A 20,067-nucleotide genomic window follows, 5' to 3' on the forward strand; every position below is an offset into this window, starting at 1 on the left:
TTTATATTTACTTTTAACTTAATTTATTACAAAATTAGTTTCATTTAGCCCCGAAAAAACCTTTGCAAGTGAAATTCATTGGTTTGCATAGCAAATAATTACGCAGTTTGATTTTGAAAAATTTTTTAATTTGCATTATTATTCACAAAAGGTGAAATTGAGGTAATTAACATTTTTTAACATATGCGCTAAACACTTTAACAACATATTTACCATGATACTATTCGAACGTGCAGGAGTCAAAAATTAAATACACTCTCATTTAAACAATAAGAGTTTATAAATTAATGTGGACAACGTTAAAGAGCACAAAAATATTATAAAAGCAGACAGCTGTTTCGGATGCTCAAAGGGCAACCTTCATCAGTGCAACAGAAAACAATGAACTTGAACTGAAGTAATTTACGCAGTACCTGTCCGCGAAGCGGACACTACACTGTTTCATCGAAGATGATGCCCGTGGGCACCTGGAATATTGTCTTTAGAGAAAGGTAGGGCCACAGAGAAGTTTCTGTGGACGTCTTCCGGGGGTTCTCCATGTCTAAGTCTTTGTAGCCGGGAGAAGGGACTGGATCAGGGAAACTAGTTCCGTATCTTTCATGAGTTCTTGGAGTTCTCTCACGATGTGAGTAAATCTGGCTACTGGGTTGGCAGGAGTTCGATGTTGTTGTCTCTTCCTGGGTGCGTGCTTTCTCTTTGGCCTGGCTGGGCAGCCTGTGAAACAGGCAGGGTGGTCCTTCTTGCAGTTCACGCATGATGGTGGTTCATTCAATGGTTTCGTGCATTTGTAGGTGAAATGCGCACCTGCGCACTTCATACACGCCGGCTCCTCGGTGCATTTGCTCTGCGTATGGCCGAAGCCTTGACACCTATAGCATTGAATTTCGTGGCGTCCGCCACGAAATCTTTCCACTCTGACTGGCGCGTTCAGCAATCGGTTGATTCTGAAGATTTCCCGGTGCTTAGGATCATCGGGCAGGATAAGCAGGTAGAGTGGGAAGAAAACAATGAGAGAACAGAGTAAATATATATAGAAAGATGACGTCACAAGAGGGTTTAGAGCAACGGCCAATAGGAGGGGAGGGTGAACGGAAGACGACGAATAAGAAGCAAGGAAACAAAGAGGGGGGGGGGGTTAGTTAGTTTTTATCATAGACTTCCAAACAGGAGAAATATAAGGAACACTTGATAGGTCATTGACCAACAGTTTGGAATTTTTGAAAATATGATAAGACTCGTAAAAATCTAAATCGAATATTGAAGAACAATTTTGAATGAATTTAGAGGAGGAAAAATTAAAATTATGATTAGAGTCCCAACAATGTTGGGCAATAGATGAGCGTTTAAATTCTTGTTTTTTGACATAAGTTTCATGTTCCTTGACACGGCACTTTAAGGCACGTTTAGTTTGGCCAATATATGAAAGGCCGCATTGCCAATTAATTTGGTATATACCCCAGCTACTTTGACTGTCAATGGGCTGCTTGAGATTAGAAAATTTTATCTTATTAATGGGACTGAAAATAATATTAAAATCAAACTTCTTTAGGATATTAGCAACTTGCCGACTTATTTTAGGAAAATAGGGTAAAATGACTAAATTGTTAGAAAATTCTTTGGAAGGTTTATCGGCATGTGATTGTTTAGTTAAGTTTTTATGAATATTATCAATAATGTTAGGAGAATAACCTCTGTCATGAGCAATGGCTTTGATTTAATTTAATTCTGCATCAAGAAGATTATTGTTAGAACAAATATTTACCGCACGGTAGACAAAAGACCGAAAAGCTGCAAGTTTTTGGTTGGGAGGGTGGGAGGATTTGTAGTGAGGGGGAAGAGAAACAGCAAAAGGTTTACGAAAGACAGTAGTATGGAATGAATTATCATTTCGAGTCACAAGCACATCTAAGAAAGGAAGTTTTTGATCAGACTCTAATTCAAAGGTGAACTGAATGCAAGAATCAATGCTGTTCATAACATTAAGGATTTGATCTAAATTACAATTATTATCCTCTAACAAAACAAAACTGTCATCAACGTATCTTTTATAAAAGGGGAAAGTTAAGATTTTGAATAGTTTACTCTCAAAATAATGCATATAGATGTCACTAAGTATAGGGCTCAAAGGATTTCCCATGGCAAGACCATTGGTCATACGGTAAAATTTGTTGTCAAACGCGAAAGTATTTTGTTGTAAACAAACACGGGTAAGGTTAACATATTCATTGACCTCATATTGGGAAAAATGATATTCCGAAAGTCTAAGTTTTAGGCATTCCAAAGCCCCCTCAACAGGAACATTAGTGAACAGTGATTTTACATCAAATGAGGCCATCAAATAACCATTAGGTTTTAGATTTTTAACTTCTTTAACAAACTCAAGGGAATTTTTGGTAGTAAAAGAATTATTACCAAGGAGAGGGGAGAAGACAGAAACTAAAAATTTTGCGAGTTTGTAAGACGAGGTACCAATGTTGGAGACAATTGGTCTAAAAGGAGTGCCAACTTTATGTACCTTAGGTAAAGTATAAAATCTAGCGCAATGAGAAACAGAGGGAGTCAAAACAACCTTAAGTCTATTGGGAATTAACATAGAGGATTTAATAGTTGATTTTATAACATTTAATTCTTTAGTGCTCGGATCTTTGGGAATTTCTTTATAAGGACCATCAAGAATAAGTTGTTTAGATTTCTCCAAATAGTCTGTTTTGTTTAGAACTTAGATTCTCAACCTTTTTAACGTTGCCGCCCCCTTAAGGAGGAAAAAGCATTTCAGCGCCCCCCTTCGTGAAAATCTAGTTATTTAGAGCATGGGGACGGAGAGAGGTGTGCTGAATTATAAGAAGCAACATCTTTAAGCAATTTTTTTACGCTTTAAATTTGTTTTTTTTTTTTTAAAAAAAATTATGTGTACATTAACTCGATAATTTTCTCATGGCAGGTAAGCGCAGTCTGTTTGTTATGATCAAAATAAATACGTTTAAGGAAGAAAAATACAACAAAGAAACCTATGCTTAAAAAATGATTTATTCTTAATTAGATAAATAAAAAAACACCCAAAATATTTTTAACAGTAAAAAGAAGTATCAACTAAACATTCAAGTAACTATGTTGGTGGGATGATTGTACTTAATGGTTCAGTACCAATTTCTTAACAGTCGGTTCAATACTTTTAGATGAAGACGCAAATACACTAGCTGCACAATTTCGAGTCGATTTTTCCTTTTTGTGACAGGATCTGTAACAGCACTGAATCCACGTTCGACAAGTTAGGAGGAAAGAATGGCAATTAAAAAATTTTTAAAGGTAGTCTACAGTCCAGGATAGAGACGACTGACGTTACCTTTAAGCAAAAATTCTGTGAGACGATCACCATTTCAAAGTTTCATTAGTTAAAACTTCGACCAAATCTGAACCTCTGCTGTTTCAATATTCACAAAAGTGTTCGGAACCCATAAGCCCATTGAGGCACTTCTAAGGAACAAAACATCTTTAAAACGGTCAGAAAAGTCCATGTGCAAAGAGTCAAGGTGTTGAGAATATTCTTGTGCATCATCAGAGCGAATTTCTCCTGCTTGGCTGGAACTCATTCCAACCAAAATTCTGCTTCCACAAAATGAGCTTTTTTAAGAAGGCAGAAATAACTGATTTTGTAGGGATCAAATTGAGCTCGTTGCCTTGAAGATGTAAGTTATTACCCTTAAATTTTACATATAAATCTGCCTAAGTCTTTCTTAAATTCCAGCAATCTGTCTCTCAGAGATACATCTCTGTTTCCGAAGAGTCGAAAAGATTCCAATGCCTATTGAGACAGAAGCTTTTGGAAAACCAGCGAATCTCGCTGTATAGTAGCAAGCGATTGTATTCTTCATTGTTCTTCTTTCACAGCTGTCTGAATAATCAATCGTAGAGAGCATTAGTCCTTAGCTTCTTAGTCCTTAGACTATGAAATGAGACTACGAATAAGAAGCAAGGAAACAAAGAGGGGGGGGGGGTTAGTTAGTTTTTATCATAGACTTCCAAACAGGAGAAATATAAGGAACATCATGTCTCAATTCAACAGATTTCATAGTCTAAGGACTAAGAAGTTTAGGTATCTTAATCACTTGCATTTTTTACTTGATTGTAAACGCCTAAATATTATTCCTCATTTCATTAAATTTAAGACTAACCTTCCTTATTCCAAGAAAGTTAATTGCATTCTTCACAAGACTAAGTTTGCTCCTTAGAGCCGTCATTAATGATACTAGGAATAAACTATCCAGTATTGAACGCGAATTGTACCATTTACACATCAGTGTGCCTAATCTAAATTCAAATTTTGACGCAATGGAAAAATCGTCTTGGAATAGGACAACCAAAATCTCTTCAAAACATAGTTTAAACCTGAATAATAAGTTGAATAAACTCATCAAAGTTAATGATAAAAAACCTGACGTTAGTTTGCCTGTTGTTAATCAAAATTCTGTAGTTAATCTCTCAAATACCACTCTTACTGATGTTCAAATTAATGCTTTAAAACTTAACAATAATTTTGCTATTTCAACTCGACCTTCATTACCTAAACTCATTGCTCCTATCGAAAGATCTTTTAAATTCAGTAAAATTAATGATGCTCAAAAAGATTCTATCAGACACCTTATTGCCAATACCGTAGACTTCAACTCAAAAATATCTAATTCAAACCTTAGCCTTTCCTCTAAAGTAATTCTTAAAGATATAAAGTCCAATCCCGACTTAATCGTTACCAAAGCTGACAAAGGTGGTCAAATTGTTCTTCTAAACAAAACAGACTATTTGGAGAAATCTAAACAACTTATTCTTGATGGTCCTTATAAAGAAATTCCCAAAGATCCGAGCACTAAAGAATTAGATGTTATAAAATCAACTATTAAATCCTCTATGTTAATTCCCAATAGACTTAAGGTTGTTTTGACTCCCTCTGTTTCTCATTGCGCTAGATTTTATACTTTACCTAAGGTACATAAAGTTGGCACTCCTTTTAGACCAATTGTCTCCAACATTGGTACCTCGTCTTACAAACTCGCAAAATTTTTAGTTTCTGTCTTCTCCCCTCTCCTTGGTAATAATTCTTTTACTACCAAAAATTCCCTTGAGTTTGTTAAAGAAGTTAAAAATCTAAAACCTAATGGTTATTTGATGGCCTCATTTGATGTAAAATCACTGTTCACTAATGTTCCTGTTGAGGAGGCTTTGGAATGCCTAAAACTTAGACTTTCGGAATATCATTTTTCCCAATATGAGGTCAATGAATATGTTAACCTTACCCGTGTTTGTTTACAACAAAATACTATCGCGTTTGACAGCAAATTTTACCGTATGACCAATGGTCTTGCCATGGGAAATCCTTTGAGCCCTATACTTAGTGACATCTATATGCATTATTTTGAGAGTAAACTATTCAAAATCTTAACTTTCCCCTTTTATAAAAGATACGTTGATGACAGTTTTGTTTTGTTAGAGGATAATAATTGTAATTTAGATCAAATCCTTAATGTTATGAACAGCATTGATTCTTGCATTCAGTTCACCTTTGAATTAGAGTCTGATCAAAAACTTCCTTTCTTAGATGTGCTTGTGACTCGAAATGATAATTCATTCCATACTACTGTCTTTCGTAAACCTTTTGCTGTTTCTCTTCCCCCTCACTACAAATCCTCCCACCCTCCCAACCAAAAACTTGCAGCTTTTCGGTCTTTTGTCTACCGTGCGGTAAATATTTGTTCTAACAATGATCTTCTTGATGCAGAATTAAATTAAATCAAAGCCATTGCTCATGACAGAGGTTATTCTCCTAACATTATTGATAATATTCATAAAAACTTAACTAAACAATCACATGCCGATAAACCTTCCAAAGAATTTTCTAACAATTTAGTCATTTTACCCTATTTTCCTAAAATAAGTCGGCAAGTTGCTAATATCCTGAAGAAGTTTGATTTTAATATTATTTTCAGTCCCATTAATAAGATAAAATTTTCTAATCTCAAGCAGCCCATTGACAGTCAAAGTAGCTGGGGTATATACCAAATTAATTGCCAATGCGGCCTTTCATATATTGGCCAAACTAAACGTGCCTTAAAGTGCCGTGTCAAGGAACATGAAACTTATGTCAAAAAACAAGAATTTAAACGCTCATCTATTGCCCAACATTGTTGGGACTCTAATCATAATTTTAATTTTTCCTCCTCTAAATTCATTCAAAATTGTTCTTCAATATTCGATTTAGATTTTTACGAGTCTTATCATATTTTCAAAAATTCCAAACTGTTGGTCAATGACCTATCAAGTGTTCCTTATATTTCTCCTGTTTGGAAGTCTATGATAAAAACTAACTAACCCCCCCTCTTTGTTTCCTTGCTTCTTATTCGTCGTCTTCCGTTCACCCTCCCCTCCTATTGGCCGTTGCTCTAAACCCTCTTGTGACGTCATCTTTCTAAATATATTTACTCTGTTCTCTCATTGTTTTCTTCCCACTCTACCTGCTTATCCTGCCCGATGATCCTAAGCACCGGGAAATCTTCAGAATCAACCGATTGCTGAACGCGCCAGTCAGAGTGGAAAGATTTCGTGGCGGCCGCCAAGAAATTCAATGCTATAGGTGTCAAGGCTTCGGCCACACGCAGAGCAAATGCACCGAGGAGCCGGCGTGTATGAAGTGCGCAGGTGCGCATTTCACCTACAAATGCACGAAACCATTGAATGAACCACCATCATGCGTGAACTGCAAGAAGGACCACCCTGCCTGTTTCACAGGCTGCCCAGCCAGGCCAAAGAGAAAGCACGCACCCAGGAAGAGACAACAACATCGAACTCCTGCCAACCCAGTAGCCAGATTTACTCACATCGTGAGAGAACTCCAAGAACTCATGAAAGATACGGAACTAGTTTCCCTGATCCAGTCCCTTCTCCCGGCTACAAAGACTTAGACATGGAGAACCCCCGGAAGACGTCCACAGAAACTTCTCTGTGGCCCTACCTTTCTCTAAAGACAATATTCCAGGTGCCCACGGGCATCATCTTCGATGAAACAGTGTAGTGTCCGCTTCGCGGAAAGGTACTGCGTAAATTACTTCAGTTCAAGTTCATTGTTTTCTGTTGCAGTGATGAAGGTTGCCCTTTGAGCATCCGAAACAGCTGTCTGCTTTTATAATATTTTTGTGCTCTTTAACGTTGTCTACCTTAGTTTGTATTTTAGCACAAAGGTTGCCCACTTCTGTATTTAATAAGAGTTTATTATACTTAACATACTGTCTTGATTTTTGACTGTACAATTTTAAAACTCGAAATGCTTGAAATTCAACTGATTTAGGAATGCGGACCAAGTAGTTGTTGAAAGCGTCTCGTATTTAGTTATAAATTCTTTCTTCTATAGATGCAATTCTTTCAGGAATATTGGTTAAAAAGTTTTTCCAGCTTGTTGTCTTAAATTAGTTAAAAAGTAAAAGTTCTGGGTGCAGCTCCAAATTTTAATTAACTTGTAAAAAGCTTATTTTAATATTTATAACTTTGATTTTAATGAATCTTAAACCAGTCCAAACTTCGGCATATTGTTTTTTATTTCCCCGTAAAATATTCGAGTTTTTACCGTTAACACACTAAAAAGTTAATTACTACAACTGTGACCAGAAGCCATGGTTGGCAAACATTATTTTTTTTATTCCAAAATCGTATATCGATTTGAATCGGATTGATTCCAAATCGACTTGAATCGGATATTTTTTTAAATAAAATTTATTGGATTTTTTAAAATTTACAATTCAAAGCATCTGATATAAGATTTTAATACTACTATTGCTTAAAAGAAATGGAACTAAAGTAGTTAATATTTCTTAAAAATGGATAAAATTATTATATTATTACAAACTAATCACTGTGTTTGGTGTTGCATTACCGTTTGGCGAGATTATATTGCGCCAGCCATCTTTCATCATAATGTAACCTTTTGAACTACTGGGTCGCATTCATTTAATCGACAATCACTTCATCGACAGGCCATTTCATCGACACCACTTCATCGACAGGCCGTTTCATCGACTAGGTCATTTCGTCGACAGGCCGTTTCCTCGACAGGGTTGTTTCGTCGACAGGCCATTTCGTCGACAGGGTCATTTCGTCGACAAGTCATTTCGTCGACAGGGTCATTTCGTCGACAGGGTCATTTCGTCGACAAGTCATTTCGTCGACAGGGTCATTTTGTCGACAGGGTCATTTCGTCGACAGGGTCATTTCGTCGACAAGTCATTTCGTCGACAGGGTCATTTCGTCGACAGGGTCATTTCGTCGACAAGTCATTTCGTCGACAGGGTCATTTTGTCGACAGGGTCATTTCATCGACAGGGTCATTTCGTCGACAGGGTCATTTCGTCGACAGGCCATTTCGTCGACAGGGTCATTTCGTCGACAGGGTCAATTCATCGTCAGGGTCACTTCGTCGACAGGGTCATTTCGTCTACAGGGTCATTTCGTCGACAAGTCAATTCATCGACAAGGTCATTTCATCGACAGGGTGATTTCGTCGACAAGTGATTTCGTCGATAGGATCATTTCAACGACAGGGTCATATCGTCGACAGGGTCATTTCGTTGATAGTGTCATGCGTAATTCTGAAACTATTTCAGAGATTTAATCTAAATATTTCTATTATTAATAAGAAAAATGCACTTATTTAATCTTATACTAAAGTAAAATTCTTTATGGCTGTTTATTGTTCCAATTGCACTAAAAGAAGTTCGCTTTTTAAATTAATTAATAGGTAGTTGAGAAGCGTTTAAGCGGTTGATGTATCGAAATCTACATTTCTACATCTAAATCGTAATAGCTCGACACTTATTTTCTGGATAGGTAAGGATTGTCTTCAGAACATTACCAAGCATGATATCCGGACCGTGGTCACCAGTTAATATAGTGTGACGTTAACAATCAAATTATTTTTAATATCAAATCAAATTAATAAAATATATTTTTAGAATTAAAAGTAATAAAAATATATTACAATGAAAATGTAGACACTATTTCAAGCAGGGGAAAGCTAAATTTATTGCTGTAAAAATTTTCAACATTTTTACATAAATTTTAACAAAAACATAGACTTCAGTCGAATTCTCACAGAAATGAAAATAATCATAGACCTAATTATTATATTTGCATAAGTAGAAAAAAAATCGTCCCGCAGTTGACTGATCGTTAAGACACGGTTCCCAGCAGATCACCGAAGTCAAGCATCACTGACTGCGGTCAGTGTGCGGGGGGGGGGTGACCACTTGGATCAGTCTGCGTAGGGACCGAGAGTGTGCGATATCGGTCCTCGTTAAACTGTTCTACCGTAAAGGGCTCGACTTCGCGTGCAGGTCGTCGGGCTACTGAAGCGGGGGTGCCATTCCCTCTGCAGAGGATTAAAATCGTGATGGCATGTCTTCGGATCATCCTGAGGGATGTTTCCCAGACCGTCGCCAATAGCCCATTGTGCAGCTCTAGTGCGACGTAAATGAACAACAACAACAGAAAAAAAATTCTAGGTTTTTTATGATGGAAAAGTAATTTCTTAATGTTCACTTTAATTGCAATTTTAAACTTTTTGTTCAGCATCGTTAACATTAGGACAGGAATATGCTTATTCGAACAATCGAACTGAGTCTTAGTTTCGTTACTACTATTAAAGATTTCGAAGAACAATAGGAACACAAACTTGATGTTTAGGTATTTACCGAGGTGGTTGTAGATTCCCACAATATTTAAAGTGCTACTCACCTTACCAAAAATGTTTAGAAGCACGGGCGTAATGTTGCAAGCGTGTTAGTGTTTGCTCTTCACAAAATGTGTTTTTTCTATGAATAGTGGATTTAGTAATAGAATTAATTATTCAATTCTAATCTAATATTATCAAATTATACTATTTTTGAATTATACTATTATTATAATTAAATAATAATAGTATAATTTAATAGGAATAATAATAGTATAATTTAATAGGAATAATAATAGTAGTAAGTAAATGATGAATTAATTCATTTTCTATTTGCAGGATTTAAATTAGACACATTTTGTTTAAAAGAAAATTAACAAAAAGTCAAGCCTGGAATTTAAACGTAAGAATAAGTAACTCTTACTTTACGGAAAAGAAAAAAACATCTTGCAATTAAAATTTGACCAATTTTTTAATAGTATAAATTTTTAACTGATTTTCTGCACAGGATGAAAACACAATTTTCAAACGCTTACTGACAACTATTAGCACGACTTATCGCCAATCAAAATTTTGATTATTTTCTGCCTGAACAAGCCAGGAGGCTCAAAACTAAAATGCAGAAAAAATGAAAATAAAAAATGCATATATATTTAGAATATCAAATTTGTTCAGTAGACTACAAATGAGAAAAAATAATTATGAAAATTTTCACACATTGCAAAAACCACAAGGGCAAAATTTCACAAAATATTCTATCAACATTCAAAATTCCACTTTTTTTGTTTTGGTACCAAAAATTCACATTTCTTTTTCAGAACACATATCAAACATGATATTTAAAAACATTTCCATTTCCGATTACACTTTCTAAAGGACTTATTGCTCGCCTTTAAAATATATACTCTCAATATATTTTAAAATATATACTTCTTTAAAATATATACTCAATTGCTTTTGCGATGATAATCTACAATAATGTACATTAAAAATTAATCTTAGAAACAAATGTGTTAATTATGACTAGAAAAAAATTGTGTAATATACAACTTAAATGTGTAAAATACAAGTAATGTTTCGTTTTTGCAACGTAATGTGAATAGAGGAGTAGGCAATTTTCAAATAAAAAGCTTTTTTCCGGCAACTTCAACATACTATTAAGATTTTGCATCAGGATAGGATTAAAAAATTTCATCAGAAATATACTAAATTACAAAGAAGTGCAAGGCGCATAACGTCTAATGTAAAAAATCATAAGACTAGTTTCAAAATTACGCATGACTTTGCCTACAAAATAATCTTTTCTTAATATTGTCGACGAAATGACCCCTGTTGACAAAATGACCCTGTCTTCAAAATGACCCTGTAGACGAAATGACCCTGTCGACAAAACTACCCTGTCGACGAAATGACCCTATCGACGAAATGACCCTGTCGACGAAATAACCCTGTCGACGAAATGATTTGTCGATGAAATGACCCTGTCGAGGAAACAATCATGTCGACGAAACGATCATATCGACGAAATAACTTGTCGACGAAATGACCCTGTCGACGAAATGACTTGTCGACGAAATGACCCTATCGACGAAATGACCCTGTCGACGAAATAACCCTGTCGACGAAATGATTTGTCGATGAAATGACCCTGTCGAGGAAACAATCATGTCGACGAAACGATCATATCGACGAAATGACTTGTCGACGAAATGACCCTGTCGACGAAATGACTTGTCGACGAAACGATCATATCGACGAAATAACTTGTCGACGAAATGACTTGTCGACGAAATGACCCTGTCGACGAAATGACCCTGTCGACGAAATGATTTGTCGATGAAATGACCCTGTCGAGGAAACAATCATGTCGACGAAACGATCATATCGACGAAATAACTTGTCGATGAAATGACCCTGTCGAGGAAACAATCATGTCGACGAAACGATCATATCGACGAAATAACTTGTCGACGAAATGACCCTGTCGACGAAATGACTTGTCGACGAAACGATCATATCGACGAAATGACCCTGTCGACGAAATGACCTGTCGACGAAATGACCCTGTCGACGAAATGACCCTGTCGACGAAATAACTTGTCGATGAAATGACCCTGTCGAGGAAACAATCATGTCGACGAAACGATCATATCGACGAAATAACTTGTCGACGAAATGACCCTGTCGACGAAATGACTTGTCGACGAAACGATCATATCGACGAAATGACCCTGTCGACGAAATGACCTGTCGACGAAATGACCCTGTCGACGAAATGACCCTGTCGACGAAATGGCCTGTCGACGAAATGACCCTGTCGACGAAATGACTTGTCGACGAAATGACCCTGTCGACGAAATGACCCTGTCGACGAAATGACCCTGTCGACGAAATGACCCTGTCGACGAAATGACCCTGTCGACGAAATGACCCTGTCGATGAAATGACCCTGTCGACGAAATGACCCTGTCGACGAAATGACTTGTCGACGAAATGACCCTGTCGACGAAATGACCCTGTCGACGAAATGGCCTGTCGACGAAACAACCCTGTCGAGGAAATGGCCTGTCGACGAAATGACCTAGTCGATGAAATGGCCTGTCGATGAAGTGGTGTCGATGAAATGGCCTGTCGATGAAGTGATTGTCGATGAAATGAACCAGACCCTTTTTTTTCAATTAATATTTTTTCATCATTTTGTTGAAATTATTGACTGATTATTTTTTTAAAAGATCACTTTTGATTTGCATTAATGCATTTTTAATGAAATAATTAAAGAGATTATATAGTAATTTCAATGCATATGCCTTTTATTATTTCGTAGTAAAAAAATCACTTCCTGAATTAAAATAAATTATCAATTAAATTAGACTTTTAAAAATTCCTACCTTAAGGAATGTATTTATTAATTATACAGCATTAAAATATTTAAAAATTACATAAATAATTTTTTTCTAAATTCAATAATAATTAATGTTATAAAAACTATGTTCGTTAAAGCTAATGTTTTTATAAAAAAATTACTGCTTATTTAAATTAGTGATTTCTTTAAAAAAATTCAAATAATTTAAATTATGATTTTAATCATGACTAAAGTCAAGTGACTTAAATTTTGCCTACGCTAACAGAAGCGATCAGAAACTTTTAAATCCAGTATACTTTTTTTATTTAATTTATGCTGTTTTTAAAGCAAAATATTAAAGTTGAATTATTTCGTCCATTTTTTTTCATTTGTAATGATTTTTAACTAATTCTTTCTTCTTTGCTTTCTGTAACTTTGTAGTAAAAATTTGATTTTCAATATATAGAAAACTAATTTTAGGATGCTTAGAATTAAATGTTTACTACAAAGCTACAATGAACAAAGAAGAAAGAATTAAAAATCATTTCAAACGAGAAAAAAAAATTAAAAATAGACAAAATAATTTGATTTTATATTAATGTTCTCCTTAAAAGCATCATAAATTAAATGAAAGGTATACATTTAAAATAAAAAAAGGTATACACATAAAAGTATATATTTAGAAAAATATTTAAGCATCAATTTTGTTAGGCATAGCTACATCCCAGGATAAGTTAACAAAATTGTTTAAAAAAAATCTTTCTTAAGGCTGCTAAATCTAACTAACTGACTTCTATAAATTAGACAAAGATTTGTACAAACACTCATATTTACATAAAAAATATTGCATAATAATATTACATAATAATGATTTTACTTTCATAAAATCTATGCATTTTGCCCTAAAATTATTATCAAATAAAATTTTGAAAAGATTTTTAAAATGATAGGTAGTAAGTTACCGTATGAGGAAACCTCTTCTTATTCAAAAAAAAAAAAAAATTCAATTTAGAAGGAAAGTATTAATTAATTAATGGCATAAATAATATCCTATGCTAAATTTGTGAGAAAATCGAGAAATAAAAATATCTATAAATATATGTGGGGGAAAATAATAAAAGAAAAAAAAAGTAAGTTTTTAAAGCAGTTTTTAAATTTGCTAAGAATACTTAGTTTAACGCTTAAATAAAGCATTTTTAAATGTATTTTATTATAATTGTAAATCTAATTCTGATTGCAATATCTCAAATTTAATAACTTGGCATATAGTATATTTTGATATACTTCTCGACCAAGTAGAAGCCGTTTGCCAAGATAGTGCTTGACTTTTTTAAATTGCACCCTTCATATGTCAATGAGAAGAGAGACCTACATAGAAAGGTAACCAACTAGAAGAGCAAATACTGTTTGGGGTGGGGGTCATAATTTAGGCAATTACTGAGTGCAGTCCACCACTGCCCGCACGTTTCCTACATAAAAATTTTTAACATAGTCAATGGGTTAAATAATCTACTCACTTGCTGTAAGCGTAAAAGCTTGTATTACTTCTACAGAGCAGCACAATTTTTATCATTTAAGCTGGAATTGAATTATTTAAGTATCAAATTTCTCTTCTTTTAGCTCTGTTATATAAAAGATGTTAACTGCAACGTTATTAGAAGTGTCAGAAGGAAATTTCATCGCACTTGGATGAAAGTTGGAGCACTGCCAAAATATAGAACACTTTCACTATTGTAATTCCATGCTAGAATCATTTCTATTTCAAAATCGAGAACAAATGATATTTAGTTGTTTTATGCATTCAAAATATGAAATCATTAGTAAAACTTAATTATCAAAATAATTTATTTTGCACGTTACATTCATTGTATAGTAAAAGTGTATTAAAGGAGTTTTAAGAATCCGAATTTTTATTTAACTTTCGGAAAGTGACGTATCTGTCAGGAAGAACATCTGTCACCTGCCACATATAGCAGAAAATTAATAAAAATGATTTCCAGGGTGCTTTTCTCTTTTAAACAGTCGGTTTATTTTGCGAATTGCGGACCCCGTCACGTTTTCACATTTTTATTCGATTTACCAAAAAAAAGAACCTGATATTTTAAATTTTTTGCACGTTATTTTTATTTTCTTCCTTCTTTTTTTGCAAATTGGAGACATGCATGATCGGCGAAACTACATAGAATTGCCAGACTTTAAACGGAATCGATTGAAAATTTAGAAGTTATGGAGTTACCATTGTCTAAATATTATGTAAGCTGCAAAATCTTATTTAATAAAAAATTAAAAACCATTCAAAACATTGTTATATGCTGTAAATTTAAGCTTTTACTTCACCTGAAACTTAAAATGATGTACAGAAAAGCTCCTTTTTAAATCTTACTTCCTATCGAAAACGTCTACGTGTCTCAGTTTCTAGCCCAAGAAGAGCTAACGCTCCCATGAACTTTTTTCAAAAAAGATAAAAGAGATTTATTTCATTTTTAAAAAAATTAACTTGGGGTGACGAGACATTTATTTGCACCATAATATATAAATATCTATGGATTCTTCTGAAACTAAGCAATAGCAATATTTTAAACAAAAATTGAAAACCATTGGAAAATATTAATTAGTTTGGGATTAAATCTTATCGTTTTTTTGAAGTAAATGCAGTTTTTACATTACTAAAACTATTGCATTTTCGCCATGCCGAAATGAGTAAAACTTCTCACATCGAATTTGCCGACACGTCAGCCATTTCGGAGCAAAACTTTTCATCAATGCCGACGAACTACACGATTTGGCAACTAATCGTTGAAAAAGACACTTAACTTCAACTGGAATAATTCGTGAGGAAAAATGTGTGTTGAGTATGTTGATTTACATTGTTATTTGGAAACTTTATTTAATACTTGAAAAATTCATCAAATTTTTTTAATTATTGTTATTTAAAATGAAAATATTATTAATACTCGACAGAAACAGCTTATACACATTTTTGTTCTTTAATAATAATAAAAAAAATAATAATAAACAGAGAAGAATCAGTAAATTTATATTTGCATTAGATTTAAGCACATCTTTATTTTAATACTATCTTTAATACTTTCTTTAGTAAAGTTGTTATTCAAGATGGTCGTGGAGTTTAAGTCTCCATAATTTTAAGATCAACAGCATGATGGTTCTAATATCACATTTACTTCATTAGATTGATATTTAAAAATTTTGTCACGAGTGAGTCATAAATGTATTCGTACGGAATCAGGATGGAAAGAAATAAAAAGCGGTAGCTTAAGTTTGAGCAAGGCTTAATTTTTTCAGTCTAAGCCGTGGTCGCCCAGGGGACAGAGTGTTCGCCTGTGTAAACAGAGTTCGAATCTCCACGAAATGGAGTTCCCTTATCTTCCGGATAGGGTTCAAAATCGCAAGACCTCAGTATTCGTTAACCCAAAATTGGGTCGACTGGTGAACGACGATTATAAAATCAAATCAAATCTGTTGCTTGATTCTACTTTAATTCTAACAAATATAATTAACGTCGGCTCAAAGTGTAACAATATAATTTTTATTTTGAATTACGTAGTAATAAATTAATCTATTATTACTCCTCCCCCAAATAAACTGCTATAGAAATATTTTGCTGCCAATTTTTTTTGTCGCCACCCAGCTATTGCCCTGCAATTGAAAGCTTCACGATTGATTCCAAGAAACTTATCTCCTTCTATTGCTAATGCTATGAACGTTAAGATAGAATATCAACAAAAAACTGATAAAAAAAAATTTATTTTTGATTTTTTAAAATTTTTTTTACAATATGTAGCTTATAAAGATGTACCCTATAAGGAATGTCAAATTTATAAAAATCTCAACTGTGAATTTTTGTCGTTTACGTTGATTTTTCAATTGCATTTCTGTATATGACGTCGTGAAGAGGTTAAGAGAGGAAGAACATAAAAAAGCTATCGAATCAACCATTAAAGCGATGACCTCCAGCTGAAACTTGAAGGCTGCTAACTTCGTCACCCGGCATCGAAACCTATTTCTTAGTAGCATCCTTACTTATATTAAATAATTCAGAAAATCCTTCATGACATAATAAAAACTATAAATTAAATTAAAAGGCTGTTATAAATTGTTTCCCGTTCTATTTCTAAAAAATATTTTTTTACTAATTATTTAATTATAGTGTCTAAAAAATATATTATATTGTTTTTGAAAAATTCATCGGTGGAGATGCCAACTTGCTCTCTTGCTCATTTATTGTATGACTCATTCTCGAATAGATTTGATTTACAGTTAATTAAATTGTTTTCGTAAAATGCATCTGTGGAGATACCAACTTGCTACCTTGCTCATTTATTGCATAACTCATTCTTGAATAAATTTGATTTACAGTTAATTAAATTGTTTTCGTAAAATGCAACTGTGGAGATACCAACTTGCTCTCTTGCTCATTTAATGAATAACTCATTCTTGAATAAATTTGATTTACAGTTAATTAAATTGTTTTCGTAAAATGCAACTGTGGAGATACCAACTTGCTCTCTTGCTCATTTAATGCATAACTCATTCTTGAATAAATTTGATTTACAGTTAATTAAATTGTTTTCTTAAAATTCAACTGTGGAGATACCAACTTGCTCTCTTGCTCATTTAATGAATAACTCATTCTTGAATAAATTTGATTTACAGTTAATTAAATTGTTTTCGTAAAATGCAACTGTGGAGATACCAACTTGCTCTCTTGCTCATTTAATGCATAACTCATTCTTGAATAAATTTGATTTACAGTTAATTAAATTGTTTTCGTAAAATGCAACTGTGGAGATACCAACTTGCTCTCTTGCTCATTTAATGCATAACTCATTCTCGAATAGATTTGATTTACAGTTAATTAAATTGTTTTCGTAACATGCATCTGTGGAGATACCAACTTGCTACCTTGCTCATTTATTGCATAACTCATTCTTGAATAAATTTGATTTACAGTTAATTAAATTGTTTTCGTAAAATGCAACTGTGGAGATACCAACTTGCTCTCTTGCTCATTTAATGCATAACTCATTCTTGAATAAATTTGATTTACAGTTAATTAAATTGTTTTCGTAAAATGCAACTGTGGAGATACCAACTTGCTCTCTTGCTCATTTAATGCATAACTCATTCTTGAATAAATTTGATTTACAGTTAATTAAATTGTTTTCGTAAAATGCAACTGTGGAGATACCAACTTGCTCTCTTGCTCATTTAATGAATAACTCATTCTCGAATAAATTTGATTTACAGTTAATTAAATTGTTTTCGTAAAATGCAACTGTGGAGATACCAACTTGCTCTCTTGCTCATTTAATGAATAACTCATTCTCGAATAAATTTGATTTACAGTTAATTAAATTGTTTTCGTAAAATGCAACTGTGGAGATACCAACTTGCTCTCTTGCTCATTTAATGCATAACTCATTCTTGAATAAATTTGATTTACAGTTAATTAAATTGTTTTCGTAAAATGCAACTGTGGAGATACCAACTTGTTCTCTTGCTCATTTAATGCATAACTCATTCTTGAATAAATTTGATTTACAGTTAATTAAATTGTTTTCGTAAAATGCAACTGTGGAGATACCAACTTGCTCTCTTGCTCATTTAATGAATAACTCATTCTTGAATAAATTTGATTTACTGTTAATTAAATTGTTTTCGTAAAATGCAACTGTGGAGATACCAACTTGCTCTCTTGCTCATTTAATGAATAACTCATTCTTGAATAAATTTGATTTACAGTTAATTAAATTGTTTTCGTAAAATGCAACTGTGGAGATACCAACTTGCTCTCTTGCTCATTTAATGAATAACTCATTCTTGAATAAATTTGATTTACAGTTAATTAAATTGTTTTCGTAAAATGCAACTGTGGAGATACCAACTTGCTCTCTTGCTCATTTAATGAATAACTCATTCTTGAATAAATTTGATTTACAGTTAATTAAATTGTTTTCGTAAAATGCAACTGTGGAGATACCAACTTGCTCTCTTGCTCATTTAATGAATAACTCATTCTTGAATAAATTTGATTTACAGTTAATTAAATTGTTTTCGTAAAATGCAACTGTGGAGATACCAACTTGCTCTCTTGCTCATTTAATGAATAACTCATTCTTGAATAAATTTGATTTACAGTTAATTAAATTGTTTTCGTAAAATGCAACTGTGGAGATACCAACTTGCTCTCTTGCTCATTTAATGAATAACTCATTCTTGAATAAATTTGATTTACAGTTAATTAAATTGTTTTCGTAAAATGCAACTGTGGAGATACCAACTTGCTCTCTTGCTCATTTAATGAATAACTCATTCTCGAATAAATTTGATTTACAGTTAATTAAATTGTTTTCGTAAAATGCAACTGTGGAGATACCAACTTGCTCTCTTGCTCATTTAATGAATAACTCATTCTTGAATAAATTTGATTTACAGTTAATTAAATTGTTTTCGTAAAATGCAACTGTGGAGATACCAACTTGCTCTCTTGCTCATTTAATGCATAACTCATTCTTGAATAAATTTGATTTACAGTTAATTAAATTGTTTTCGTAAAATGCAACTGTGGAGATACCAACTTGCTCTCTTGCTCATTTAATGCATAACTCATTCTTGAATAAATTTGATTTACAGTTAATTAAATTGTTTTCGTAAAATGCAACTGTGGAGATACCAACTTGCTCTCTTGCTCATTTAATGCATAACTCATTCTTGAATAAATTTGATTTACAGTTAATTAAATTGTTTTCGTAAAATGCAACTGTGGAGATACCAACTTGCTCTCTTGCTCATTTAATGAATAACTCATTCTTGAATAAATTTGATTTACAGTTAATTAAATTGTTTTCGTAAAATGCAACTGTGGAGATACCAACTTGCTCTCTTGCTCATTTAATGAATAACTCATTCTTGAATAAATTTGATTTACAGTTAATTAAATTGTTTTCGTAAAATGCAACTGTGGAGATACCAACTTGCTCTCTTGCTCATTTAATGCATAACTCATTCTTGAATAAATTTGATTTACAGTTAATTAAATTGTTTTCGTAAAATGCAACTGTGGAGATACCAACTTGCTCTCTTGCTCATTTAATGCATAACTCATTCTTGAATAAATTTGATTTACAGTTAATTAAATTGTTTTCGTAAAATGCAACTGTGGAGATACCAACTTGCTCTCTTGCTCATTTAATGCATAACTCATTCTTGAATAAATTTGATTTACAGTTAATTAAATTGTTTTCGTAAAATGCAACTGTGGAGATACCAACTTGCTCTCTTGCTCATTTAATGCATAACTCATTCTTGAATAAATTTGATTTACAGTTAATTAAATTGTTTTCGTAAAATGCAACTGTGGAGATACCAACTTGCTCTCTTGCTCATTTAATGCATAACTCATTCTTGAATAAATTTGATTTACAGTTAATTAAATTGTTTTCGTAAAATGCAACTGTGGAGATACCAACTTGCTCTCTTGCTCATTTAATGAATAACT

The 20,067-nt window shown here is 33.3% G+C and overlaps 1 protein-coding gene and 2 pseudogenes across 2 annotated transcripts in view; 1 reads left to right on the forward strand and 2 right to left on the reverse strand.

The window, feature by feature from the left end:
• The window catches only part of LOC107438855 (cytochrome P450 2A6), a 40,573-nt gene that overhangs the window by 19,084 nt on the left and 1,422 nt on the right, over positions 1–20,067 (reverse strand). Inside the window, exon 1 of one of the 2 annotated variants that reach the window (XM_016051255.5) lies at positions 14,066–14,208. The exons of the other annotated variant lie outside the window; for it this stretch is intronic. The gene's annotated coding sequence lies outside the window, so the exon portion shown is untranslated. Of the gene's footprint in view, positions 1–14,065; positions 14,209–20,067 lie in introns of those variants that run through there. 2 annotated transcript variants of the gene reach the window in all.
• Positions 1,009–2,711, reverse strand: LOC147816254 (uncharacterized; annotated as a pseudogene).
• LOC147816255 (uncharacterized) lies at positions 5,335–6,360 on the forward strand (annotated as a pseudogene).

This window comes from Parasteatoda tepidariorum, chromosome 1, assembly GCF_982258835.1.
Source record: "Parasteatoda tepidariorum strain Cologne lab strain chromosome 1, Ptep-v5.0, whole genome shotgun sequence".
NCBI classification, from domain to species: Eukaryota; Metazoa; Arthropoda; class Arachnida; order Araneae; family Theridiidae; genus Parasteatoda; species Parasteatoda tepidariorum.